This window comes from Prunus avium, chromosome 8 (genome assembly GCF_965620075.1).
Source record: "Prunus avium chromosome 8, drPruAviu1.hap1.1, whole genome shotgun sequence".
NCBI classification, from domain to species: Eukaryota; Viridiplantae; Streptophyta; class Magnoliopsida; order Rosales; family Rosaceae; genus Prunus; species Prunus avium.
Window position 1 is genome coordinate 31,198,326 of NC_142291.1, and position 27,800 is coordinate 31,226,125.

General features: G+C 40.1%; 1 long non-coding RNA gene across 1 annotated transcript; it reads left to right on the forward strand.

Annotated features, from left to right (window-relative positions):
- Window positions 1–6,764: 6,764 nt before the first annotated feature.
- Window positions 6,765–8,368, forward strand: LOC148292534 (uncharacterized). Its single transcript, XR_015826619.1, has 3 exons — window positions 6,765–6,936; window positions 7,431–7,499; window positions 7,636–8,368. It is a non-coding gene; the product is annotated as an uncharacterized LOC148292534 (long non-coding RNA).
- The last annotated feature ends 19,432 nt before the right edge of the window (window positions 8,369–27,800 follow it).

A 27,800-nucleotide genomic window follows, 5' to 3' on the forward strand; every position in this document is an offset into this window, starting at 1 on the left:
AGTGCAAGTCTTGGTTCGGTTGTTCAACTCAGCACAAGCTACTGCCTGGGGGGCACAAAACAGAAAACTTGTTAGTGGACAAAAACAAAGTTTTATTATATTTGAAAACAACATACTAACCCCACAGTTTGGAAAACGATGCTGAAAACATGCAATAAAAACCCGATATATATTTATATATAGTCCATTAAAACTAAGGTAAGACCCAAACTCACTCAACACCTTTCCTTTTTTCAACCACATGGAAGAATCCTCAATTGACCATGTAGCTAGGGAACGAGCTGTCCAACCGGGGGACTGGGCTCACCAGAACGTACAGCAGAATCCTCAATATTCGTAAGTTTGTGACAAGTCCTACGCGCGCAGACTAACCCTGCTAAGGGTCTACGAAACACCCCGTCAAGGGTGCCTGGGTTCTGACATATCCAAGTATCCCATAATTCCAAGTATCCAATCCAAGTATTCCAAAACCGAGGAGGTATGTAGGGTAGTGCCTTAAGCACTACAGAGTAATATAAACCACAACCCAAATCCCATTCCATAAACTCTTTCCAACAACCCCATGTACCCAACACGTATCCAAGTATAGTTAGTAACTCTCAAAAATAGTATATATCAATTCAAGATAATCACAATCTACAAATATCCAAATATATTTCCAATACTTTTATAACCATATTATATTTCCGCATTAAATATATAATAAGCTCAATAATCATATAACTCATTATGCATAGTTTTGTGTCTTGAAAATAATGATTATTATTTAAAAACAAAGTCCACTCACATATAATCCAAAGCTGCTTGACCATGAGAGGGTTCCGTCTATTGAGTACGAGGAGCTTGAGTACCTATTGAAGAATACAAAGACTAGATTAATTAAAATACTTAGAACGAGAACTTTAAAATAAACTCCTAGTTTTCATTGGATTCAAAGTGTGTGTACGACGAACAGGGAGTTCCTAAGGTCCAACTACACGTTTTGAATTGTGTAATAACCTCGGAAGACGCTCGGTCAACCGAGTGGTCAAACTTCCCCAAGTTGGTCAACTGGGCCCGCGGAGCCCACAACCCCTGATTTCCGATCAGAAAGTTCCTACGGGTTCAACGAAGTCTACTAAACACGTCCTGCAAGTTTGGTCCAGATCGAGCGGTCAGATCGCTCATGATCGCCCGATCGGATGGTTATCGTTTAACGTAATCTTTGAATCATTGATTCAGAGTATCCGGGACTCTGATTCTCGATCTGTGAGTTCCTACACGATGCTAGAGGTACCTAGATCAACATATTTGGAAACGGAGTTGATCCAACGGTCCGAACATATCGAACCCGGATTAAGCCTAATATGCGTAAATCCAATTGACCGTCAAACGATAACCAAATTCAAATACGAGCATACCGTCGTGCTCGGGACAATATGGGGAACATTTTAGAACCAAATGGGCCCATGGACCAAGCGCCGCCACACTCGCCTGCAGCGCGTAGGTGGCTTGAGAAAATTCCGGCGATCGAAAAATTCTCAAAACACCAAACAATATCTATACCTACGTGTTCGTGACAACTAGGGGAGCATTTTTGGTTCTTGGACCACGGCCAAAAAGTGGCCGGAGCTAGCCGGATCGAAGCAGGAAACATACGATTTTGACCAAAACTTCCCAGCCTCGATACGGCGGCGACAGCCACCAACGCTGTTGCGCAACCTAGGGGGAAAGCAAGAGGGAGGAGAAAGCTACATGTTCCAAGTGATGGCGCGACTCGAGGTGGCTAGAAACTTCGCTGACAACGATGGCAGTTTCTGCCGTTTCTTCCCATCGATACAGCCACTAGACGCCGAGTTTTTGGTCGGAGAAAAGGGGTGGGCTGGGTAGAGAAGAGAGAGACGAAGAGTTTACAAGTGGAGGCATCGGAATTGGTGGCCGGACGCCGACGATATCACCGTTTGAAAATCTGGTTGTTCGCGGAGGAGAGAGAGGCTGTCCAGGGAGGAGAGAGAGTGAGACGCGCGAGAGTGATAATTGATCGGGTATTTAGGGTTAAATGACAATTTTTGAAATTACCTGTTAGGGTTTAGGGTTTTCTGACCTTTCCGGGTTCGTTATAACTCAGAATTGAGCGTGCCGCGCGTCTACAAACTCGTATCGACGAGCTCGACGCAACGGTACCATTCAATTCCCCAAAAATGACCCTATCCTAAGGGCAAAATTGTAATATCATAATTAAATAAATTAAATGATTTATATGAATAATTAAAATTGGGTCAGGGTGTTACATTTGCCATCTTTGGCGAGAAGATAATTACTACTTAATATTTATTTTCTTCCACATAAAGCTAATATTGGTCATATTTTGGCCATATTAAATTATTTTATAAATCTAGGAAATATTATCTTGCATTCCAAGCAAGTCAAAGATAATTTATAAGATTTTCTCAACAAAATCAAGACAATTTTTTAAAAAAAATATCTCAAATTTTCCCATATTTGACCTAGATCACGTATTTTGTCTATATATGGAAAGAACTAGTGTAAATTTTTGGTGTGAACACATATGCATCTGCCTAGATCTCATGGAAACTACCAAGCCGGAGTACAGTAGGGACAGAGGAAATTTCTCGTGGAGCGGTTAAATGTGTAGAGATCATAAAGAACACCAACGGCAAAAGTACTCTGATGAGCCGACACTGTCACTGAGGGATGAAAGCTAGGGGAGCAAATGGGATTAGATACCCCATTAGTCCTAGCCATAAACGATGATATATATTTTTTGTCTAGTGGTTGTATAACATAAGCAGGAAAGGATTCTACAACAATAAAATTCTTAGGGCACGTGATTTCCAATGACAAAATCCATGTTGATCCTGGCAAGATTGAAGCAATTTTGAAGTGGGAATGACCACAGAACATGACGGAGATAAGAAGCTTCCTCGGATTAGTTGGTTACTATCGAAGGTTCGTGCAAGATTTCTCCAAGATCGCCAGCTCTATAACTCGCTTAACCAAGAAAGGCATGAAGTTCGAGTGGAGCGACAAATGCGAGAAGGCGTTCGAGGAGCTCAAGAAGAGGCTAAGGACAGCTCCTATACTCATACTATCCAATGACAAAGAGTCGTACGAGGTTTTTACTGATGCCTCTGGAGAAGGACTCGGATGAGTGCTGATGCAGAACAGACGAGTAGTCAATTATGCATCCAGACAACTAAAAAACCACGAGAAGAACTACCCATCACATGACTTCGAGCTCGCTGCGGTGGTTTATGCCTTGAAGACTTGGAGTTGTTATCTGTATGGACAAAAGTTCACTGTCTATTCAGATCATAAGAGCCTCAAGTATAGCTTTACACAACGTGATCTGAACCTGAGACAGAGAAGGTGGATGGAGTATCTCAAAGATTACGACTTCGAATTGGAGTACCATCCAGGAAAAGCAAACGCTGTTGCAGATGCCCTGAGTAGAAAAACTCAAGGAATCTTGACGAGCCTAATGCTAGCAAATCAGGAAAATTTCAAAATAATTGAGGAATTCAATTTGGAGATGCACCCAAATGGTGTCATGACGAGTTTGCAACTGGAGTCTCAATTGGAGCAGGAAGTAATCCTTAAGCAGAACGAGGATCAACGGTTGCAGCGGTGGCGACAGAAGATAAGCAAGAGAAGCTTCGGAGGACTAGAAGATTCATTCCAATGGTGGACTAAGGTTCAAAAATAGAGTGGTTGTACCTAATGTCCCCGAAATCAAAAGAAAGGTTTTGGATGAGGCACACCGCACTCGCTTCTTAATGCATCCTAGAGGTACCAAAATGTACAAGGACTTGAAAAGGCAATATTGGGGGAAAAGAATGAAGCTAGAGGTGGCTAAATATATTACTGGGTATGAGATCTGCCAACAAGTGAAAGCAGAGCATCATAAGCCATCAGGAATGATACAACCACTCCCTATTGATGAATGGAAGTGGGATCTCATCACCATGGATTTCGTAACATATCTTCCTAGATCTTTAAAAGGCACAACGGTGTTTGGGTCGTTATTGACAGATAAACCAAATCTACACACTTTTTACCAGTCAAGATGAACTCGAAGGTCGATTACTTCGTGAAATTGTATATGGAATGGATTGTTCGAGTACACGGAGTTCGAAAATCGATTGTTTCATATAGAGACCCACGATTTACCTCTCGTCTCTGGAAGCAACTACAGACGAAACTTGGTACTCGACTTGACATGAGTACAGCTTATCATCCTCAGTCGGACTAGAAATTTGAGCGAGTCATCCAGATTTTGGAGGATATGCTACGAGTATGCATATTGGATTTTGGTGGTGAGTGGAGCAAATATCTTCCACTGACTGCGTTTGTTTACAAAAACAGCTACCAAAGTACCATTAAGATGGCTCCCTATGAAGCACTTTATGGACGAACAGGTGGTTCACCACCAAGGTATTAAATATCAATATTATCGGCGATATTTCGCAGATAATATCATTTTTTTGAGGTGGAGATATTTTAGCACATATCCACTTAATTATCGTCAATATATCGATAATTTCCTTTATGTTCATGCATTATTTGGGCAAGCAAACACGAGTTGACGACGAAGATCTTACAAGAACCTGTAGAAGAGAGATTGCAATCAGTTTACCGAATTAGAATGAACAGACAGCAATTCTAGAGCTCCAATTGGATTCCACGAGAAAGACAAGAAGAGAAAATGAAAATCGAGCCCTAATTCTTCATTTTCTATTCTTTTCCTTGGGTTTCTCAGCCACCAAACGGATTTAATAGCATCGAGGCTTACAGAGAAAGAGAGCGAGAGAGAGAGAAACTGTGAGACTGATGCAGAGAGACTGAGAAGGTTGGAGCGGAAATGGTTGTTAAGAGAGAGAGGTGATGGGCGCGTGATGGGCGTGTATATGTTTGTTTTTCTGCAACTTCAAAACAAAGGAAAGGAAGGGGTTAAGAAATGTGAAGTCAGTGCATGACATATTTTAGTTGAACAAGCAGTTGTCCGCTAAAATGTGCAAATAGTAAAGTCAATTGGGCTTAATTCAATTCTATTGGTTAGACAACATCACCACTTTTTTAAAAAAAAATAAAATAAAATAATGAAATAGGTGGGCAAAAACCCAAAGACAACATCAAGGTATTAGATATTGATATTATCGGCGATATTATCAAGTGTAATATATTGTAGTAAATTATTATAACTAAAAAATTATGGTGTGTTTAATTTTCTTTCACTAATTACTACATATTTTCTAAAGTCACAATGTTTGTCAAGTTGCTACATAATGAACTTAAATCACTCAAACCCACCATGCCATGCATTTCCTTCCAATTTTTTGTGATAAAATAATAGACAATTGACTAAGTAAACATCCTCTAAAGTTTCAATAAATATTTCCAAGTTTTTCTCACAATTTCCGTGATTTTTATTCAATTTTTATCGATATCGATATTTCCTCGATATTTCCATCGATATATCTGTGTTTTTGGACCACCGATATTTCCGAAACTCTCGATATTTTAGACCTTGTTCACCACTATGTTGGGTTGAAAATGAAGAAAGAATTGTCTTGGGCCCTGATATTATTAGAGAGACGACAAAGAAAGTAAAGTTAATTTAGAGTCGTCTGAAGACAGCCCACAGTAGGCAGAAGTCTTGTGCTGATCAGAGGAGAAAGCCTTTTAAGTTCTCTGTTTCTGAAAGTAAGCTCTCAGAAAGGACTTCACCGTTTTGGTGTACGTGGAAAATTGGCACCCAGATATATGGGACCATTCAAAGTGATAGAACGTGTCAGAATTGTTGCTTATAAATTGGAGTTGCCGTCACAAATGTCATACATACATAATGTCTTTCATGTTTCTCAGTTGAAGAAAAGTGTACATGGTGCTCAACAAGTCATGACTTGAGACAACTTGCCTCTGCAGAATGATACGTCGTATGTGGAAGGACCAATTGCAATTTTGGCCTATGAAACTAAACTTAGGAATCGACGTGTACCACTTTTCAAGGTTCAGCGGCAACACCATGGAGTTGAAGAAGCAACTTGGGAACTCCAGTCCGACATGAGAGAAAAGTATCCACACCTATTTGAGTTGTGTGTGTGTCTAGAGTAAATCTCGAGGAAGAGATTTTTTCTAAGGAAGGTAGAATGTGACACCCTGACAAATTTTAGAATATTTTTACACGCACAGTAAAAATTGCAAGGTCCATTTTGAGGTAAGTGGCATTTTTTTCCAAGTAAATATTGCCATTATGTTTGAGAATGACTTAATTCCGAAATTTTGAAGTTAGAATTTTGGTGTTTTAACTTCATAGAAAAATAGTAGACGTCGATACGAGCTTGTGATATTTTTCGGAGCTCAGACGTATTTTTAGTGAATTTTCGAATTTGGAAAATAGGAAAAGAAAATAGATTTGACACATGGCATTTTCTAACTGGTTGGAATACATCACCATGCCACATGTCAACACCTGATTGGTTGGAAGACTTGGAAGACTTGGAAGACTTTGACTCACATAGGTTCACTAGGGTGTATAGTACTATTATGAGAGCTTGTCTCATCTAAGCCATTAATCTGATTCTAGATCAGATTTGGACCGTAGATCAAAATCAAAGACTTTTGACTTGATCTAGGCCTTTGGATTGGTTGTTGGGAATGCATCTGGGCCTCCGAATTAAATATTCGAATCGATCTAAGCCATCGGGGATTTCTATAAATACCCCCCTATCTCTCATTTTCTTCACACTAAAAATTCAGTTTTCCTCTCTTTCTCGCCTTCTCCTCCATTAGAGTTACTATTCCTACATTCTTTGGAGTTACTCTTCACCCAAATTTTACTATTCACTTCTCGTACGAAGTATAAGCCGTTTCCTATTCATTCCGAGAAGTCACTATTCACGTTGAATTTCACTATTCATTGCTACACCAATCAAGGTAATCTCTACTCTCTACCTCATATTCTATTCATTTTAATTCTGTATTTCTATTTCCTAAGTGTTACTCTGCCCAATTTAAATTGATCAAATACTCAATTCATATTATTCTGTTACTCTGTCTGTTTGAAATCTAAACAAACTAGATAATCTTATGATCATTTTCCTTCTATAATTCTTGAACCAAATTATACCTATTCCTCTGGTCCATGTGTATGAACAACAAAGTATTATTTAGACTTTAACTTTACCGTACCGTGAATTGTATTGTTTACGGACTAGAGACGGAACTACAAGGACTATTGGGACATTTTTAGACTTTTCAGAAAGTACAAGGACTATTTTGAAATTACTTGGAACTCTAAGGAATTATAAGGACAAAGTTGTAATTTGGATTAAGTTTAGGGACCAAAGTGTAATTAAAGATAAGAAAAGTGACTAAAGTGCAATTAAGGATTTTTTTGTATTGTTTATGAATGTTGGATTGTGATTCAGTTGCTCAAGAGTGGCTAGTTTGAGTTCGAAGGTGCATAGGGCAAGTCAGGCTTGAGCTTTGGATTCCAGGTAGGGGGACTCACTCCCGAACTTGTATTTTTGTGTGTATGTATGACATAGTAAGTATCGTTGTGTGCGAAAGATGCACTGTTTTTGGATACCATATTGTTTGGTTTTATGGATGCTTAGCTTTGAATTTCCAAAGTTTTTGGAGGGTACACACCTGCGGGCATTATCCTTGACGTTCTGAGGCTAAAAGGGGCATAGCGACTTCCTTGGGTTTCGATTCCCTAAACCTCTAGAGAGGTTACGTGGACAGACTTTACCAATACCCTTGTGTGAGGTTTAGTCAATGAGGTGTAGCCGGTAAATGGACACTCTCGCTACCATACTAGGTAAGTTGGTTATATTTTTATTCTGGTAAGGGTAGTTGGCCTTTAAGGATCGGTTGTCACACAAGCATATTATGGGTACCCAGAAAACATTTGCGAAAGTTGTGTGAGTATGCCAACTATTTTTGGATCTTATATTTATATGTTTTTCTTGAACACTACTATGTTGTTTCGCTATCTATTTTCAAACCTGGCCAGGAGTCCCCTTGCTGGGAAAATGAATGTATGTGATGCTCACCCCTACTTTTCCATGTAGATTACAATCTTTGAGGTCACTTGGTGTTGTTATGGACATATCAACACTTTGGTTCCTGTACCTCATCATCTCTAACAGGTCGTTGTTTCCCTTCCTTAAAGCTGAGGATGCCTCTTGTTCGTTTCCTCCATCTGTATAAATTCTGGATGGTTGGTGTGTATTTAATCTTTATGGTTTGTAAAATAACTTTTTGAGGTTACTGGTACTCTTCCTTGACCTCTGGGTAAGTTTCTCATCAATAAAGTTTGTATAATGTTTTATCCATTTTTCTGTTGTTATTTACAACTCTAATCCAACCCGTTTTATTTAATTAAATGGCTTAGCATATTTTGGGAATCTTGGGAGTATAACCCTCAGATCTAGGTGTTATATTTTTGGGATCCTTAAGGTACGTGTCGCTGTCACGTGTCTCGATTTTGGGGCTTGACAAACACTCTCAGACAAACCAAAGAGAAAACCAAGTTTTCCAAAATGGTGCAATGAAAGTGGTGACAGATAAAAACTTCATATCATTAAACAAAAGTTTGAGAAATAAATAAATTTCAATGAAAGCCCCAAAAGGAATTCAAGAACCCACGAACTCATCTCCCAAAAAGCAAAACCTAATTTATCGTACCGAGATGAATCCGTAGATACGGAGTGAGCTCAATTCGGACTTGAAACGAAAAAGATACGATTGAAAAATCATCGAGGGCATAATTGAAATTATTTCAAAATTAATTTGGATAAAAATCAGAATTTCTTTTTCTTTTTCTCATTTCTCTCTCTCTCTCTCTCTCCCTTCCCTCTGCGACAGACCCGACTCCTCCCTCTTCACTCTGCAAAACCTCCAGTCACCGCAGCTGACCACCGTTGACCACCAGATCGGTTAGGTTAGAACCGCCACCTCCTCCTCTCACTTCCCTGGCCAGCACAGCTCCTGGAACCGTCGAGACTCGTCGGAAAACGCAGAAAAGTCACCGGAAAATCGCGAAACTTCACGGCCTTCGATCGCCGCCGTCCGGCCACCGTTTCCGACGAGGTATGGTTTCTCATCTACTTTTCGTGCTCTAGCTAGCTATTGGGTAGGTTTTGGCTGATTTCTAGATTTAACAACTCGAATTCAAACCCTAAAATCTGCCGGTTTTCAATTTAAAATTCCAGCCACTTCTGTCGAGAATTTGGGGCATGCCTAAGAACATAAGAGACTCCAAATTAGGGGTATTACCTAGGGTAGGAGTTTGGAGCCAAGATTCTAAGTTTTTCCAGTCACCTGAACAGTGATCAAGCCACCCACGCACTGCCGGCGCGTGGGGCTGCGTGTGGACAGTCCGGCAGAGGTCACATTTTATCCTAAAATGATCCTTGTGTTGTCACGAGCACGTAGGAGTTTACGGATCTCAATTTGGATATCGTTTGGGCCTCGAACGAATTAGACATATTCTGTGATTATCGGGTTTGATGTGTTTGGACCGTTGGATCAAACCCAATTTCACGTATGTTGTTCCTGGTATTCCTAGGATCGTATAGGAACTCGCGGATCGTGAATCGGAGCCCGGATGTTCAGAATCATCAATTTAAAGTTTTGACCGTTCGGTTGACCGAGTGTCTTCCGAGACTTTTCCAGCGCTTGAAACCTTTAGTTGGACCTTAGGAACGTCTCGTTCCTCGTACTAAAGAGCAACCCGGGAAATTAGGATTTTACTTTAAAGTCTTCTTTTGAAGTGTTGGATTTTAATATCGTGTTCGTATTCTGAAATAGGTATTCCGACTCCACCTACACAGCAGGCAGGACCCTCTCAGGGTCACGCAGCTTGGGATTACTTGTGAGTGGACTTTGTTTTCAAATAAATAGCATGGTTTTATCTTGGAATTTGCATGCATAAGAATTAAGGATTCATTGAAAGTCAACTTGTACTTTATAGTGAAACTATTATTTTCGTGAAAGTATTTGGGATATTTATGGGTTTTGGCATTTTAAGTATCTTGAGTATATACAAATGATATTTGAGAAATTACTACCTATCTTGTTGGGTTGTGAGTGGGAAGTACGGGGTTGTTGTTATGAGATGTGGAAAGATGTGAGTATAGATTGTCGGTTTGAAGTGCTATAAGCACTACCCCGTGTACCTCCCCCTAGATTTGTAAATGGATTATGGAAATGTGAGATACTTGGAAATGTCGGAACCCGGGGCATACCTTAACGGGGTGTCGCTGTAGACCCTTAATTGGGTAGTCTGCGCACGTAGGACGGTTCCAGGCGTACGGGTCTTGATTCTTCGTCTGTACGTGCTGGGTTGGAGTGTCAGTCCCCCAGTTGGACGACTCATCCCTAGCCACATGGATGTTTGAGGCCGGATAAGTGTGAGCTAGTCAACAATCCCCTGTTGGATTGTTTCCCCGGTACAATTAGGTGTGTCGTATACATATTGTTGAGGCCCAAAAAATCCATGGTTGGGCCCGAATAAATTCCTAGCCCAAGACGATATATTATTGGAAAAGGACCCGATTTGGAATACACAAAAGTCTGGCATGCACAAGCCACATGCCATGCCAGGTAAAATCCGTCATGCTAGAAACTGATATCAAAATTATAAAAATGCATTTAGCCTTGCAAATCCATGCCAATTATCCTATCGAGAGCCATAATTAAAAGCGTGCCAAGCAACGTGCCATGCCAAGCGGGAAATTATTATTTCACACCCAATCGCGCTACAAGCTTAAGTGGGCCCAAGCCACTCAAATGCCCGGGGCTTGCTTGAGTGGGTTGTGGTATGGATGGTAATAAATCAACATGAGGCCCATTGATGGGCCAAGAAATGGAAGCCCCGAGTCGCTTGGGAGTCTCGGGACTCAAGCCCATTTCTTAGGCCCAAACATGTGGGTGAGCACAAGAGGAAGAAATAGCCCAGTCAAAATAGCTTATGGACCTTACCAAAAGCCCAAACGTTTAATAAAAATAGCCCAATCAAAAATAGCCCAATCAAAAAATAGCCTATTGACTCAACCAAAAAACCCACTTACTTAATGAACCATCTTGGCCCATACAGTTACCCCAGCTGGTTGGGAGAACAAAAGCCACAAAGGGGGAGGTCTGAAGACTTATTGAACAAAGCTGCTGGAGGTTCCAGCACATGGGGGGAGCAAGTTCCAAGCAAGAAACATTCAAGGAACCAAGGGGTATTAGCTTGTGAGCTGCCAGAAGCACCCTTTGAACCAGCATGTATATCCACTTCCTTTCCCTCATCAGATCTAGCCATGGAAGGAGGAATGAAAGAAGAAGAAAAATAGCTGAAAGTGGGAGTCTCCCACTGAAGCTGCTGCGGGAAAGGGGGGCCTTGAGCTCCCAAAATTCCTAATTTCGTGCAAATAGATAGAGGCAATTTCACTAAGATAGGAAAGTCAAGGGAGGAGAGAAGAAAGGGGGAGGAAAGCTTAGCTAGATGAGGAAGAAACCATTAGGGTTTCTTGGAGAAGAACAAATCCCAGCAGCTATAAATAGGGCCTCTTCTACTCAACAAATCAACACAACCCACACTCAGAGAGCAAGCTTTCTCTCTTACCTGCAAAAATCTAGCCATCACGTGCACTATTCACCCTTCTTCTCCATCTTCCTTTTTTGGCAGACAGAGTATCTGTTAAGCTGCCGGAAGAGCATTGTTCTTTATTTCTCTATTCTTAGCCAAATCTCCTACAAACCTCTCCTTTCTCACCTTAACACTTTCCTTTCCCCCCTAAGAAAGCCTAAATTTCCCCTCAGTGCTAAACTCATGTTGATTTTGCTTCCATGCCACATGCCTCTCATGCCAAGCTCAAAAGTTTATCTGTAAGCATGAAGAAATTACCTGTAAGTTGCTATTGTTTTGGTTGGTGAAGGTAACCAAAATACTTCCTAAGGCCCTGCTGCCCTTTCGAAGCATTTTGGGGCTTAATTTTCGAACTCAGACAAAGGGGACAATTTCATCAATCTACCCTTTACGGCAGCCTAACCCATTTACAGCTGCCGGAGGAAAAAGTCCCCTACACCTATATTCTATCTCTTATTACTATATATATATATATATATATATATATATATATATATATATATATATATATGCATTTGTTCCTGTTTTTGAGTGAGGATACTTCCCCGCTCGTCGTGCCAGTGGGCATGTGTTTTCGAGAGTTTGATTTGAGATTTGTAAGGAAATGTTTGGATGGGTTGATAGTTTCACTGGATTTCGGATTTAGCTCGGGTTTGAGCAAACATTATATATATATATATATATATATGAATATGATGGATTTAATGCATTGGTTTTATGCATGGTTTTCTAACGGTGGGGTTATATTACTTTGGTTTAAATTGAACTAAACTTTGTTTTGTCCACTCACAATTTTCTGTTTTGCGCCCCACAGCCAGTAGTTGACTGGAACGAGCTGCAGTGCCGTGTTTTGTGCTCTTGTTTTCACGAGCTTCAGTCCTTGAGCCTTCTCAGAGCCTCTGTGCTATGTAAATTCGTTAAACTTCTTTCCTACTTGTAAATTTTTGAACTCTGTTAGATGCTCTGTCATTGCCCTGTTAGGATTTGGTATTTTGAGGCCGGAGGCCATGGTTTGTAAACACTATGCTTTGTGTAATGCATGCTGGCTGTTGGGTTGTAAATATCTGCGTTTTGACAGGTTTGAAATTTGGGATTTGTCATGTTTACAGGGGAGACTCTGCCAAAAATTTTGGTAGAAAGTCTCGGTTCTTAGTAAGTGGGCCCGGCATCTGTAGATGTCGGATTTTTAGACGGGATCCGTCCCGGTTTCCTAGGAAATTGGGGCGGGTCCTGTCACAATGATTGGATTTATGTTAAGCAAAATCACGTGCCTTGATTAAAATCATCTAGACAAATTATTGTGACGTAGATGTTGATTGTCCTAATGATGCCCATTATAACTGAATGCACAAATTATCTTAGTTTTGTAGCCTCATAAGCTCTTCAATGTACTTCAACTTTCTAGCAAATGCCCAAGTCCTAATTTCTACAAATGAGCTAAGAGGACATACAGAACATACATACATGACAACTAATGATGCATGCAAGAGAACACTATAATGCATGCAAAGCATACATAAAAATACTACCTTCACTCTGCTTGATTGCATTGGGCAATTATGAAGTTGATATCAGCCACAGTGTTTAACTTGGCACTAACTTGAACTAGCCTAAATTCTTTAAGCTTGAACGTACATAAAGAGATTATATGTTTGTCAAGAAAAGCTAAAAACATTAGCTAAACAAAACCTAACAACTGTTAAGTTTATATATTTGACATTGTAGTTCAAAATGGTTTAGTTGCATTAAGGAAAGTATCTAAATCTTCATTTGAATCATTCTGGTAGTTCAAATCCTCCTTCAAATAATTCGAGTAGTGTTCTAAAATTGCCCCTCTCCTCAAATTTTTTTGAATCAGCCACTGTCCTCAACCAAAGTGAAAATAACATGTCACAACACCGAATAGTCATTGGCATATCCAATGTGATTTGTTGGTTGAAAACAAGCCACACATATAAAATATTCTAAAACGATAATAGATAACCATTTTTAATGAGACTCCAAACTACATAACCATTTTTAATTCCAATAACTTATAGCAAAAGGCCTTTTTTTTCTTCTTCTTCTGAAGGCCATCCTTGATTCCAACTTCATGCATTTGGCTGATGTATGCGATTGTGGTCCAAACTTTATTCCCTTCTTAGACCAATGCATGTGATGGATATTGAAGGTTGAAAAAGGAAGCAATGGATATTGTAGGGCCACCAGAACATGATGCTAATTATATCCAAGATAAAGAATTCCATTGCATCTCTCTATCTAATTCCTTTGACCTACTATATATATATTCCATTCAAATGAGGAATATTATTGAGTGACATACTCCAGGATCGACTTTTGAACTAATATATAAAGGGGATGAAGTATGGTTTAATCAAATCAAAAGTGAACTAGCCCAATCGAGAGAGCAATCTAATTTTTAAGTCTCCTACTGACAAAAATGGCTTTCAGTTTCGTTGGAAAGCTGTTGGGTTTGAACCAGGACGAGCCTACTTTCAATGTTAAAGATAATGAGGTTTGCAACAACACAAGCGAGGAGACCGAAGGAGTTTCCAACTTTGGCAACAAAGTTACTGGCAACGCCAAGTTCGAGGTTACTGGAAACAAGGTCAATGGAAACTCAGGAAAGAAGACTGTGGGAGTTTCCAACTTCGGCAACCGCTAAACTATGGCAATAAAGGCTGTATATATATCAGCATGCACTTGTCGATGTACGACCTTAAATAAGATACATATGTATTTGCATGTCTGAAATATTATATGCATAATAAAACAACAGATGAGCTATCAGCTTGTGCGTTTCTCTACTTATAATATATATCATATTAAGAAAAGACCTATATGCATGTATATAGTTTTTTGAGTTGGTGTGGTGTGGCATATATATTTCCTTGATCTGTCAAACGTGAAGATCCGAGTTTGATAGTATTGAAAAGTCATTTGAGTGGGGCTCAAATTAATGAATCACATTAACGAACGGAAGTTGAAAGGAGACAAGCACAAGACTAGCTAATTTCACAGCCACAACTAACACCAAATATTTTGATCCGATTATTGAACTCGAATTGAATTATTAATTTTTTTTATACAAACGATAGTCTAAACTACATGAGGATTTCTTACACACACACTACCAACAATGACGGAACCATCTAAGTTTTAAAAAAAAAACAACATAATATTTGACCTATATCTATATGGCCAGTAGCAACTAGTATGCTGCCTTTGTTTTCTCTCTTTTTTGGCCGAGTCTGCTGCCTTTGTTAAAACGTTTTTGAAAAACAAAAATAACCTATATAATGATAAAATGTTTTTGATTTACTGCCTACATGTGTTAATCAATAATGTACAGTCTTTTTGGGGACAATTTTGTTTATATACATGTTTCCTGTTTGTTAAAAACCTTACATCTTTGAACACCGCTATGAATCTGAGTTCCATATAAACCTTGATTGGTACCAATTTCAAGAAATGGAAAGCAGACTTGGAGATAGCTCTAGGTTTCTTGGATTATGACATGGCCTTGAGAGAAGAAGCTCCAGAAGTTCCTGTAGAGGCAGCCTCTGCAGAAGACAAGTCCTATTATGCAAAATGAAAAAAGGCAAATAGGATGTCCATGCTTATCATGCTTAAATTGATATCACCATCAGTGAGAGGTGGCATTGAAGTGTCTGACAATGCTAAGGAGTTTCTTGAGTCAATTGCATAATCAACTCACTGAGATGAAATATGCAGGAGATGAATGTGTAAGGATGCATATACTGAAGGTGATAAATATAGGGATGAAACTCAGGACATTAAATGTTAACATGGATGATAACATGCTTGTGCACTTTGCTTTGAATTCACTACCTGTGGATTTCAAGCAACTTAAGCGCACAAAAGGAAAATTGGTCACTCAATGAACTCATTGCCATAGCTATGCAAGAAGAACAAGCAATTAAGAAGGACAAGGCACAAAATCAGATTAGCATGGTTTCAGCTGCTCATGAAGGAAATAAGGAAAGGGGAAAATGCACCAATGCAGAATGCACCAATGCAGCTGGAAATGGGTTTTGGAGGATTAGGGTTTTTAGGGGAGTGTGTGAGTTTGCTGTTTTGGTGGAAGATATATGCAGAAGGGTTATGATGATGATGGGGGTGGGTTTTTGTGTTTTGTTAATTCTTTTGTTTGTTGGAAGAAGAATGAGATATTGTGGATGGCTGGGGTTTTGCAGGGTGGGTTTTGGGAAATATCTGGTGTAGAATTTATGACTGTTTGTTTGTTTGTCCACAAATGTTCTAGAGTTTAGTGTTGGACCAACAAGTCTGAATTTTTGGTTCATACTACGCATTTTGAATATGCCAGCAAAGACTGCATGTTAGCTATTTTTTGGGGTGATTAATTGGAGATTATGAACATCAGTTTCCAGTGCTGGTCCTTATTACTATCAGTTTAAAATATTTTTTCAAGTCTTATGATTGAGTTGGGTTCAAAAGCAATTATGAAAAGTTTTTGTGTCAGTTGCTTGATCTGTTGTTTTATGTTTTGAAAATCTTCTTGTTACAATTTGATTTGAATATTTTGTTATTCTGACCTAGGATGATTGCATCCACTTGTTTGAGGTGTAGTGGAACTGAGACCCTGTTTTCAGGGACAGAAACAACCCAGTGTTAGTTTGGTTTTTGTATGATAAGGCCATGCCAAGAGAGGGCAATGCCTTGTCAATGCTGTAAACTGTAAACTCTATTTTTTTTTTTCTCTCTCTGTTCTCATTATTTGTATTAAGACTTTCAATGCCACGGCAAGCGAAACCAAGATTTTCATGGTCCTAGAATATGTTACTGGAGGAGAATTGTTTGACAAAATTGTAAGTTGGGATTTTCTATGATTTATTAACTAAAAATAAATTCCCTTTCAAAGTTTGTATGATCTTGTCGCGTGTTGGATTATTATCTGTAACGTCCCGTCCCAAATTTAAAGGATTCAATACTTAAATTAATTTAATAAATTATGAAATTACAATTTTGCCCCCGAGGGTAGGGGTAATTTGGTCACTTTTTAATACGGAAGGATTTGGGGGAAATGAATGTACTATTACATAGATCGTACCGAGATGAGTCCTTAGACATGTAGTGGGCTCGAATCAGAGTTGTAACGAAGAAGTTACGATCTACAGAAGTGCAGTGGCACAACCGTAAATATTTCAAAGTCCAAATTTTAAAAACTCATATTTCCTTCTCTCTCTCTCTCTCTCTCTCTCTCACCAGCACATCTTACACATTTGTTACATGGGGAAGATGGACCTCCAACATGAAGCAAGAATGCACAATTTTTTCCATCATTAACTCTTTTTCAATTGTTGAATCCATTAGTAATTAGTGCAAACCCACTTGCTGGATTTTTTTTTTCAAAAACAAAGCATTGTAAACAATATGCCTTATGTGATGAAGAAGAATACTCTAACCAAGAAAATTGTAAAAATCATGAATGTTGAAACTGACGTTTCTGTTTCCCGAACAAAGTTCTTAGATACTCAAAAGGACACTTGGCAGCTAATGATTGGATTTATAATAAGCAAAATCAAGTGCCTTGATTAAAAATTTCGTGCTGGAAATATTTGGCCTATATGACCGGTCATCTAGACAAATTATTGTGATGTAGATGTTGATTTTCCTACTAAAGCCCGTTATAAATCAATGCATATATATATATATATAACATATATACAGAAAAGAAATTCAAGGGCCCTATGTGGTGGCACCCTTGTTAGGACTCCAAGATGGTCAAATAGGAAGCCATGGTAGGAACCAACAGAAATCCGTGCGTGAAAGACAAATACCCATCAGACAAAGAACTCCCCCTATCTCTCTTTTCCTCTGCAAGCTCCATCTTGAAAAACCCATAAGGAAAGCAGGTGGCGCCTCACCCTTATGGGGGAGGTCCAGCTGCGTCAAACCTTTGGAACCATAAAGGGTTCCTTACCCATGTGCCTTGGATGGGAGAAATTCACCAAAGAAGATATAGTGGAAAGAAACAAGGAAAAAGGGGAAAAGTTAAGACGAAATTAGGGTTCTTTGTGGCTATAAAAGAGGGCCTTAGCTACCAAGAAAACAAACCCATTCTTCAGAGAGCAAGCTTCCTCTCTCACTTGCGAACCCAGTTTCAGAGCCTGGCCAAGCTTTGTCAAGCAAACTGGGAATTTTACTCAAGCCACCTAATTTTCGCCTCTAGTTGTTTCATCTTCCCATTAGGAAGAAATCCTCCTAATTTTCCTCTGCCCCAGTCTTAATTTCTGTCCTCTGTAAGAAACTCATGCTTTTCTCTCTCTCAAATTGCTAAACTTGTGAAAGCTTAGCTCCCATGCCACAAGCTCCTCATGCCAAGCCATTCCATTGCTAATTTGTCATGTTTATTTGGTTGATTGGTGAAAGAATCCAAGGTGTTTTCTAAGGTTGTCACTACTCCTTTCAAAACTCTCTTGGAGCCTGGTCTTTGAACTCAGAAACAGGGGCAACCTTCTCTACTCTTCCTTTACAGCTGCCCAAGCCTATTCGTCTGGCTGCTGGAAGAAAAAAAGACCCCAATACACATCAAATAAGAAAACTTGATTTTATGGGATTTTAGTATGAAGTATATATTGACTTAATGAGCCATCATTTTTAGCCTAAATCGTATTTTGCACTAAAACCGATTTTTCATATTTTTATTTGGTGGGAATTTGATTTTGTAGTATTTTTATTTGAATCCAAATGGGGGGTACTTCCTTATTTACGTTGTAAACTTAAGTAAATAAATTAATATAAAAATAAATAAAAGTAAAAGGACAAAGAGTAATTTGCCTGCTATTCTGCGCCCTCTGGAGCATTTCATCAAGCAGTTTATGGGCAATTTGCAGGGGTCAACATCTTCGCCTCCAATGGTGAATTCCGGGCTTGCAGGTGTCAATTGACCCCTCTTGCCCTTATGTGGATCTGCCCCTGACCCTAATCCCTCCACATCCAATCATGACCATGGTGGATCCGCCCCAAGATAAGATAAAGGATGAAGAAAGTTGAGGTTCCACACCAAAACCAGTTGGCAATGGGGGTAGTAGGCCAACTCCTTATAAGCCTTTGCAAGATATCTAACTTTTCAATGTGGGATTTTTTACATTTACATTCTCACACGCCCCCGGATGTGTGACAAATTTTCAAGGGGTTCCACCACAAAACCAATTGGAAATGATTGTGGGTGGGGGGGGGGGGGGGGGGGGGGGGTTGTGTGTGGAATAACCCAACTCCTTATATGCCTTTGCAAGGTTTTCTAACTTTACAATATGAGACTTTTTACCTTCACATTCTTACAAAGGAGAGGATGAGAAATTGTTTGAGAAAAAGTTTTTGCTGTTTTTTTAGTGAGAATAAAAAATCGCTTAGGTACGCATCACTTGAGACACTCGAACTTCAAAAATACCACTACCAACCATGTCCTCAATCTAATCCTCAACCTTGCACAATTCCAGGATTTTGCATGAAAATGACGAAAATGCCCATGAGACCAACTCGGGGTTCAAAATAGTAAAATCTTGTCCAAACACTACAAAAGTTGTGTCCTAAGTACTGATGACATCAAAACATGACAAACGAAACCAATTGTTATAAAGTCCGTATGTGGGTCATGTGGCTCCACACCTCAGTCGACACCAGTGAAAATCCGACTCCGGCCCGCAATCTTGAATTTTGATTATGGGAGTTCCAATATACATCAAACAGTCCCAAAATCACATCGTCGTTTATTAGGCGTGATTTAAAGGCCGGATTTTCATAATTGCATTATCGAAAAACGATGGCTTCACGCAAAATAAAAATCATTGATCCAAGACATACGAATACGGGTTCTAGATCCATTAGAACCTAAACACTCCTAGCAACAACCACCACAAGATAGTAAAAGTTGGAGACGATCCAACGGTTCGATAATCTCTAATCCAAAAGTTCCTAATAGGCAAAACCCTTATCATTATATAGGTTTTTTTTTTTCTTTTTCAAAAAACTTTTAACGAAGGCAACAGACTCTGTGAAAAAAAATAAGGAGAAAAAAAAGGCAGCATACTAGTTGCTACTACTGGCCATATAGATATAGGTCAAATATTATGTTTTGTTCAAAACTTATCCGTCATTGTTGGTAGTGTGTGTGAGAAACCACTTCCCCATTTAGTTTAAGCTGTCGCTTGTTAAAAAAAAAAAAAAAAAACCCATTAATAATTCAATTCAAATTCAATAATCTGATCAAAATATTTGGTGTTAGTCGTGGCTGTGAAATTAGCTAGTCTTGTGCTTGTCTCCTTTCAACTTCCGTTCGTTAATTTGACCCCCACTCAATTGACTTTTCAATACTATCAAACTCTGATCTTCACGTTTGACAGATCAAGGAAATATGCCACACCACACCAACTCAAAAAACTATATACATGCATATAGGTCTTTTCTTAATATGATATATATTATAAGTAGAGAAACGCACAAGCTGATAGCTCATCTGTTGTTTTATTATGCATATAATATTTCAGACATGCAAATACATATGTATCTTATTTAAGGTCGTACATCGACAAGCGCATGCTGATATATATACAGCCTTTATTGCCATAGTTTAGCGGTTGCCGAAGTTGGAAACTCCCACAGTCTTCTTTCCTGAGTTTCCATTGACCTTGTTTCCAGTAACCTCGAACTTGGCCTTGCCAGTAACTTTGTTGCCAAAGTTGGAAACTCCTTCGGTCTCCTCGCTTGTGTTGTTGCAAACCTCATTATCTTTAACATTGAAAGTAGGCTCGTCCTGGTTCACACCCAACAGCTTACCAGCTAACCTGAGAGCCATTTTTTCAGTGGGATGGGAGGCTTAAAAACTAGATTGCTCACTCTATTGGCCTAGCTCACTTTTGATTTGATTAACCATGCTACTCCCCCTTAATATATATAGTAGTTCAAAAGTCGATCCTGGGGTATGTCACTCAATAAGATTCCTCATTTGAATGGAATCTATATATATATATAGTAGTAGCTCAAAGGAATTTGGATAGAGAGATGCAATGGAATTATTATCTTGGATAATTAGAATCATGTTCTAGTGGCCCTACAATATCCATTGCTTCCTTTGAATAGGAACCGATTATATTGGTTTGGTTTGGTTTGGTTTTGATGAAAGATAAAGTCAACTGTTTGAAAAACCGTCTAAACGGTTTGGTTTAGTTTGGCTGCAGCATGAGCGTTTTTGAAACTGTCCTAAACCAGACCAATGTAACTCAATTTAATATTAATTTTTATTAAATTTACATGTGTCAAAGAACAATTGGCTAGTTAGAAGGGATATCATGTATCCTTCCACACCTAATTGGAGTGCCAAAGACAAGCTGACACAAAACAAAAAACCTTACACCTCATTCGAAGCCTCAGCCACCTCCACGCCGTCCTCTGAGCTCTCTCTACCAACATGTACCCTCCATCGTCGACCTCCACAGACAAGTCATTGTTGTGACCACCATCGTCGACATCCACATCCAAGCCAACTTAGGTGTCATGTCTGTTGTGAATTAAAGACTAACTCACTGCCCTTTTAAGATCTTGTTGTTGATGGACTTAAGACAAAGAACTCAATGATGGATGAGTCTTACACACACACACAGAAATTAACCAAGCACAAATGACACAAGTGTTTATAGAGGTTCAGCAAATTGCCTACATCCTCTTTGGTGATCACCTTGAGAAATTTCACTAATGAAGATAGGTTACAACTTTGGTTTACAAAGGAAACCCCCTTAGAACACTACCCTCACAATCTGTTTCTCTCACACCCTTGCTCAACACCTTGATACACTTAGAGAACTCTCTTGCTCTCACCTTGGTTTTTTCTGAAACTCTCACAGAAAAAACACATTCTTGTTTCCAGCTTTTGCCACTACATATGTTCAACATGCTTTCTTCCTTGTGTTATCTTACTTCATCCCATTACCTACACAAGCCAATGGACAAGAGATAGGATATCTGATTGTCCTCCACGTTCTTTCCTTTTAGTCACCACTTAGACTAAGGGTCAGATTAGGTAGGTAATACAATCCCACTCAGCCACCTCCATTAAACCAGAAAAATGGAGAGGAGATTAATCAAAATAGGATAACCAATTAGCCATGAGTGCTCTCCCAACTATCAAGCAGGTAGTCAACCCTCTTTTACCTCAGAAGTGATCCATTAAGCACCTGCAAACTTGTGGAAAGCGATAGCCATTGAAAAGACAGTTGAAAATACGTAAGCAAAACATCACAGCACGACTGGAGCGACCGGTCGTCATGAATGGGCGACCGGTCGCCAGAAGTTTTCCCTCCAGACTTTGAATCTGCTTCTAAGCGACCGGTCGCAAATGTCAGGCGACCGGTCGCTCGTGCTGCATGCGACCGGTAGCAAAGAACTGGCGACCGGTCGCTCCTTGGTTTAGCTCCAGACCTCGAATCTGCTTCAAAACGACCGGTCGCAAATGCCCAGCGACCGGTCGCTTTTAGGCAGTTTCAAATTCTTCCTTTGAGCGCCAAAACCTTTGTATCCTTTAGGTGAGCCATTTTTTCCAACAATCTCCACCATGGCGAGCCTAATACTCCTTGTGGACATCATTGCCTTCCAGGACATCTGTAATGTCTTGAGAATCGCCCTGATAACTCTCAAGAACTCCACCTCAATCTTTAGCATGTAACAAGATTGAGCAAGCTCAAACAATGCTTGAACTTAGCTGCTGTGACAGGCCGTGAAAATTTAATTGATTCAGCTATGATTTGAGAGTAAAACCAGACCAAATGGACCGTGCCCACGCCTATATAGTAGTAGCTCAAAGGAATTAGATAGAGAGATGCAATGGAATTCTTATCTTGGATAATTAGAATCATGTTCTGGTGGCCCTACAATATCCATTGCTTCCTTTTTGAACCTTCAATATCCATCACATGCGTTGGTCTAAGAAGGGAATAAAGAACTACTAACGCAGTTTGGACCACAATCGCATACATCAGCCAAATGCATGAAGTTGGAATCAAGGATGGCCTTCAGAAGAAAAGAAAAAAGCCTTTTGCTAGAAACTATTGGAATTAAAAATGGTTATGTTGTTTGGAGTCTCATTTGTTGTTACATCAGCTACTTGCGTGTCCAACTATAAGATTCTCTTCGAGATAATGGAGTTCTAGCAAAATCCAGAATAAATTCAAAGAAACAATTGTTTGATTAGTGACAAAATTTGTTACATTGGTGATGTATCTATTATCGTTTTAGAATCCTTTATATATGCGTGGCTTGTTTTCAATACATCAGCTAGCTTACTTAAACAAATGCATACCATACGTTTTTCTTCGAAATCCAGAATATAAATTCAAAGAAACAATTATCTAAGAATTTTTTCTTTGAAATTTGTGTGAAGTTAATTACTGTTGTAGAATCCTTTCCTGCTTATGTTATACATCCACAAGACAAACAATATATATCATCGTTTACAGCTAGGATTAATGGGGTATTGACAGGACCCGCTCTGGATTTCTTCGGAAACCCGGGACGGACCCCGTCTTAAATCCGACATCCTACAGATGCCGGGCTTATTTTCTAAGAACCGAGACTTCTACTAAAAATTTGGCAGAGTCTCCCTTGTAAATTGAACAAATCCCAAAATTTCAACCTGTTAAAACAACACAAAATAACAACCTGTTAAAACAACACAAATAAAACCCAACTGCCTGCATGCATTAAACAATACATAGTATTTACAGACAGTGGCCTCCGACCTCACAAAAATAAACCCTAACAGGGCAATAACAGAGCATATCTAACAGAATTCAACAATCGGGTAGAAAAGGAAGTTTAACGAATTTACAAAGTATAGAGGCTCTACGAAAGCTCAGAACACTGAAGTTCACAGTTCAGGAGCACACGACTCAACTCTTTTGCTCGTTCCAGTTAACTACTGGCTGGGGGGCGCAAAACAGAAAATTGTAAGTGGACAAAACAAAATTTAATTCCACTTAAACCAAAGTAATATAACCCCACTGTTTAGAAAACCATGCATAAAACTAATGCATTAAAAACCATCATATACAATATAAAGTTTGCTCAAAACCAGAGCTAAATCTGAAATCCAGTAAGAAACTTACAAATCAACCCATCCAAACCTTTCTTTATAATTTCTCAAATTTAACTCTCGAAACGCGTGCCCAACGGCACGACGAGCGGGGAAGTATCCTCACTCAGAAACAAGAACAGATGCATAGCTATATATACATAGATATATATAATGTAAGTATGACACACCTAATTGTACCGAGGAAACAATCCAACAGGGGATTGTTGACTAGCCACACGTAACAGCCCTCAAACGACTATGTGGCTAGGGACGGGCCGTCCAACTGGGGGACTAACTCTCTCAACCCAGCACGTACGGACGAAGAATCAAGACCCGTACACCTGTAAATAATTCTACGCGCGCAGACTACCCAATCAAGAGTCTACAGCAACATCCCGTCAAGGATGCCCCGGGTTCCAATATTTCCAAGTATCTCACATTTCCAATATCAAGTTACAATTCAGGGGGAGGTACACGGGGTAGCGCTTATAGCACTTCAAACCGACAATCTAAACACACATCTTTCCACTTCTCATAACAACAACCCCATACTTCCCACACATAACCCACAAAGATAGGTAGCAATTTCTCAAATATCATTTGTATATACTCAAGATACTTAAAATGTCAAAACCCAGATATATCCCAAATACTTTATGAAAATAATAGTTTCACTATAAAGTACAAGTTGACTTTCAATAAATCCTTAAATTCTTATGCATGAAAATTCCAAGATAAAATCATGATATTTATTTGAAAACAAAGTCCACTCATAAGTAGTCCCACGCTGCGTGACCTTGAGAGGGTCCTGACTACTGTGTATGCGGGGTCAGATTACCTATTTCAGAACACGAGCACGAAATTAACATCAAGCACTTCGAACGAGGACTTTAAATTAAAATCCTAATTTCCCGGGTTTCTAGTACGCATGAGGAACGAGATATTCCTAGGGTCCAACTAAGAGTTTCGAATGATGAAGTAGCCTCGGAAGACGCTTGGTCAACCTTTCCAAATTGGGTCAACCGGGCCCACGGGGCCCACGACCTCAGTTTTACAATCCGGAAGTTCCTAGGAGTTCCACACGGTCTAGGATATCCGTCTTGCAAGTTTAGTCTAGAACAGACGGTCGGATAGCTTACTATTGGACGATTATGTAAAACATAAATTTTAAAACATTGAATCGGAACATCCGGGGCTCCGAGTCACGATCCGCGAAATCCTACACGATCCAAGGAATACAAGGAACAACATACATGGAATTGGAAGTAATCCAACGGTTCTAACATATCGAACCCGGAAATCACACGATATGTAAAACTCGTTCAGGGTTCAAACGGTATCCAAATTGAGATCCGCGCACACGTTTGCGCTCATGACAACATAAGGATCATTTTAGGATAAAATGTGACCCCACCCTACTGCCCACGCGCCGCCCCACGTGCCGGCAGCCCATGGGTGGCTTGAGCAAAGTTCAGGCGGTCGGAAAACTTTAAATCACGGCTCAAGACTTCTACCCTAGGTAATACATCTAATTTGGAGTCACTTTTGTTCTTGGACAAACCCCAAAAAGTCGACGGAAGTGGCCGGAATTTCAATTTGAAAACCGGCCAAACTTAAGGTTCGAAATCGAGTTGCTTAAGCTAGGAATCGTTCAAATCCTACCCAACAGGTAGCTAGAGTAAGGAAAATAGTAGAGAATCCATACCTTATTCGTCGGGATTGGTGGCCGGACGGTGGAGAACCGGAGGTTTGAATTTCGTAAAGATTTTCCGGCCAAATCGTGGGTTTCAAGCAGCTGTGGCATCGGCGGAGGCGGGAGAAAGGCTGGAGCTGGCTGCGGTGTGACGCCGGCTTGATTCCTGGCCGGTCCGGAGGTGGTTGACGGTGGCTGGGTGGTGACCGGGTCGTGACAGAGTCGGGGGAGGGGGCTGCTCGCGAGAGAGAGAGAGAGAGAGAGAGAGAGAGAGAGAGAGAGAGAGAGAGAGAGTGTGTGTGTGTGTGTGTGTGTGTGTGTGTGTCACGACCCGACTCCCCTAGCACGATATTGTCCGCTTTGGGCCCCCCTCTCTGCCCTCACGGTTTGTTTCTGGGAGCTCACAAGCAACTTCTCAATGGGTCACTCATCCTGGGTTTGCTCTGGCCCCCAACTCGCTTAACTTCGGAGTTCCTATGACTCCGAAGCCAGTGAGCTCCCAAAAGGCCTCGTGCTAGGATATTGTCCGCTTTGGGCCCCCCTCTCTGTCCTCATGGTTTTGTTTCTGGGAGCTCACAACCAACTTCCCAGTGGGTCACCCATCCTGGGATTGCTCTAGCCCCAACTTGCTTAACTTCGGAGTTCCCATGACTCCGAAGCTAGTAAGCTCCCAAAAGGCCTCGTCGAGGAAGAGAAGTGCCTACACATTTAAACCACTTCACCTTTCCCTTCCCGAGCGATGTGGGATTACTCACCGTTCTTGTTTCCCCAAGACGGGTCTTACAGGGAGAGAGTGAGAGCTTTTCTGATTTTATCAAAATTTCACTTCGAAAATATTACAGTTGTGCCACTGGAGGTTTTTATCTCGTATCTTCTTCGTTATAAGTCCGATTCGAGCCCACCACATCTCTACGAACTCGTCTCAGTACGACCTTCTTAAAAATACCACTTGTTGCCCCAACCTCTCTCCGAAACAAAGAGTGACCATTTTGCCCCTACCCGAGGGCAAAATTGTCCTTTCACATTTAATTAAATTCAATTAATTAAAGAATAGTCTTAATTTGGGTCGGGATGTTATAGGTATCTAATCCCATTTGCTCCCTTAGTGACAGGACCCGCCCCAAATTTCCTCGGAAACCAGGATGGATCCCATCTCCGGCCTCAAAAATCACATCCTAACAGGGCGATAACAGAGCAAGTCTAACAGAATTCAACAACCCAGCAAAAATGAAGTTTTACGAATTTACAAGGTACAGAAGCTCTACGAAAGCTCGGAGCACTGCAGTTCACGGTTCAGGGCACACGACACAGCTCTGCTGCTCGTTCTAGTCAACTACTGGCTGTGGGGCGCAAAACAGGAAATTGTGAGTGGACAAAACAAAATTCAATTTCATTTAAACCAAAGTAATATAACCCCACTGTTAGAAAACCATGCATGAAACCAATGCATAAAAAAAAAACCATCGTATTCATACATATATAGTTTGCTCAAAACCAGATCTAAAACTGAAACCATAATAAACTTACAATTCAACCCATTCAAACCTTTCCTTATAAATCTCAAATCAAACTCTCGAAACCCGTGCCCACTGGCATGACGAGTGGGGAAGTATCCTCACTCAAAAACAAGAACAAATGAATAGCTATATAATATAAGAGATATACTCTATATATATATATATATATATATATATGACACACCTAATTGTACCGGGGAAACAATCCAACAGGGAATTGTTGACTAGCTCACAATTATCAGCCCTCAAACGGACTATGTGGCTAGGGACGAGCCGTCCAACTGGGGGACTAACTCTCAGCCAGCACGTACGGACGAAGAATCAAGACCCGTATGCCTGTAAACAGTCCTACGCGCGCAGACTACCCAATTAAGGGTCTACAGCGACACCCCGTTAAGGTATGCCCCGAGTTCCGACATTTCCAAGTATCTCATAATTCCGTATCCACAATCCAAATCAGGGGAGGTACACAGGGTAGTGCTTACAGCACTCCAAACTGACTTTCTACTCTCGCATCTTACCATGCCTTACAACCAATCCCAAGTACCCCCACATAAACTCAACATAAAGTACTTTCCCAAATAGTATGCATAAATAATTCAAGATACTTGAATATGTCTAAAACCCAAACATAACACCCATACTTTATAAAAACATTAGTTTCGAATAATAAATATAAAGTAAATTTCCATAAACCCTTAAATCCATATGCATAGAAATTTCATCATAAAACTCATGCAATTTATTTGAAAACAAAGTCCACTCACAAGTAGTCCCAAGCTGCGTGACCCTGAGAGGGTCCTGCCTGCTGTGAAGGAGGTGTCGGATTACCTATTT